Source organism: Miscanthus floridulus, unplaced genomic scaffold (assembly GCF_019320115.1).
Source record: "Miscanthus floridulus cultivar M001 unplaced genomic scaffold, ASM1932011v1 fs_471_1_2, whole genome shotgun sequence".
NCBI lineage: Eukaryota > Viridiplantae > Streptophyta > Magnoliopsida > Poales > Poaceae > Miscanthus > Miscanthus floridulus.
The window spans coordinates 31,395-34,026 of record NW_027096796.1 but is presented as its reverse complement, the minus strand read 5'-3'; the positions used below and the strand labels follow the sequence as shown (position 1 = coordinate 34,026).

Here is a 2,632-nt window from a genome sequence, read left to right as displayed (position 1 = left end):
TGCTCATTGTGTAGCTTAATGTTACACCTAGAATGTAGGGTATGACGTCTTGACTAGAATGATAGGCTAATGTTATTTTGAACTTCAATTATAGGATTAGGTTCCTACATATTCTTGAATAAATTTTAGTTAGTCCCAATTCACCCCATTTGCCCATGATACTCTGTGTTGCCCTTGGCCATTTCTGAATATTCGCTCCAAGAAAATAACCAGGATGTATTCATGATTAATCATTGCACATTCAGCACATTACATGTTTTTTAATAAATAGAATTGTACAGTACATTTAGGATATCAATTTGAAATTTGAAATACAATTTACGTATAGAAGCATATGTATGAACCAGCTGTATATACATAGTCGATTTATTCCGTCATGTTCATGTACGATCTTAAGGCTTATGAAGGTTCTGCCTACTCAGTGGGGTAGGAAGGCTCCATGGCTAGGCCACACATGCCCCTCTTGTCTGAAATATCCTGCTCCATTCTCAGGTAACCATTCTCCCCCCAAGTCGTGCCCCATGAGTTCTTCATCAGCCAGTACTTGGTGCCATCACTGGTCTGTCCATAACCAATGGCTGCAATCCCATGGTCCAAGTCAGTACCGCATGAGCCGGTCATCACACCACCAGAGTAGAACTGGAATGTCATGTCTCCACCATCCACTGCCACCGACACGGGCTGGTTCGCCACAGCCTTCATCAGGGCAGCCTCATCGTTTGCCGGCACATCCTCAAAGCCCTTGATGGTTGCAGCACTATTTGATCCACTCTTGCACTTGCCATCTGCAGCCGTGTAAGGATAGCTGGACTCCGTGGTTAGGCCGCCGTTCTTGATGATAAACTTGAAAGCATCGTCCGTCAAACCCCCCTCACAACCCTGATCCTCACCATGGACATCGCAATCCACTAACTCTTGTTCCGAGAGGGAGACGAGCTTGCCGGTGCTTATTTTCACGATGCCTTCTGTGGCAGCCACAGCCGAGAATGCCCAGCAGCAGCCTGCAATTAATTATTATGTTTTGACTTATGTTATTGCACTCTAGTTTACATCATAATATGATAATAATAGTGTTGTCACAATAAGTGTATATGTATCATCCTTCCTACTAAATGTACTTACCACATTGGCCTTGATCCTTGATGGGAGTGACGGACTGACGGCACCCTTGGTCCTCCAGTCAATGGTTGCCGGAAGCGCATCGACGCTAACATTCTCATACCTAAATCCGGTAGGGATCTTCACAGGGCTGGGTTTGAAGCCCTTGTTGGTCTTGGTAGCCCTGAACTCCTCGTTGGTGAGGTCGGCGAACTGGTTGACGCCGAGCCAGAACTTGCGGTTCCCACCAGCGTTGAACGACTCGATGAACTTAACATTAGCCTTGAACACCTCGAACCGCTGAGCCTTCTCGGTGGCGTCTTTGTAGACGCGGCTGTACTGCGCCATCCACTGCTCATGCCTCGCCACCATGGCTGAGTCATCGTTCAGGTCGCGAGCAGCCAGGGCAGCACCGTAGAAGGCGGCGAGGCCGAGGATTGCCAAAATTGATGCCTTGAGGGTGGCCATGGCCGATCACTCGATCGATCAGGCCTGTGAATTGGTCGCTATGCAGGCCTGCTGCTGCTGTACACTATGCCTTTTGTTGTGGTGATTGGAGCTGGTGGTATGGGTACGTATATATAGCTATACAGACCTGTATTATATATTCTTGTAAGTACGAAGAGATACGGCGGTGCTTCGCTTCTACGCTGTATTGTGTGGAAAGGGACACACTACCGGAGCATCTTTACCGAGGGCCTAAGGATTTGCCGAGGGAAAATGCTCAGGCAGTCTTTGTCGAGGGTCTGACCCTCGGCAAAGAACAGCTCTTGGCAAAGATTCTTTGCCGAGGACCAGACTCTCGGTAAAGACAAGCACACGGCAAAAATAATTATTTGTCGAGGGCTAAGCCCTCGGCAACACCGCCTGACACGACGTCCATCCCCTGCCGTCAATCTTTGCCGAGGGCATCACCGTTAGGCCCTCGGCAAAGACTTTTTAACCATTTTTGAATTTTTTTTTTAAAAAATTCTTTGCCGAGTGCCCCTGGACCAGCACTCGGCAAAGACAGTCTTTGCCGAGTGCCAGGCTGGTACTCGGCAAATTTTCAATTTTTTTTGTTTTTTTGACCCCAAATTTTTTGTTGGGCCCGCCTACATTGTTTATAACTTCATGTTCAAATTTGGTGCTTTTTCTAGTTTTTTTTGTTATATTTGGTTGATTAATTTGATTATGTTGATTTTTATATATAATTCAAATTTGAACTGCAAGTGCATGGAATATTGTAATCTAGTGCTTCGAAAAATGTTATTCATGGTATTTGGTGTATGTTGAGTCTCTATCCACGAACTCGCATCAAATTTCGCGCATCTTCTTCACGTAACATGATGAGCCACTTGGTGGAAAAGTGTTTTAAAATTATATAAAGTCCATACGAAGTCCGAAAATCACGAAACTTGTCGAGGTGTCATGTTATCGCATGTATAGGCTGTGGTAAAAAATTGAGAATGTTTCGAGCAAGTTGCGACATCAGATGCATAAAACCCAGATATCTCCACGGCCTCCACATGAAATTACGAGCATCAAGTTGCGA

The 2,632-nt window shown here is 45.6% G+C and overlaps 1 pseudogene; it reads right to left on the bottom strand.

The window, feature by feature from the left end:
• Positions 1-414: 414 nt before the first annotated feature.
• Positions 415-1,566, bottom strand: LOC136531889 (senescence-specific cysteine protease SAG39-like; annotated as a pseudogene).
• Between the last annotated feature and the right edge of the window lie 1,066 nt (positions 1,567-2,632).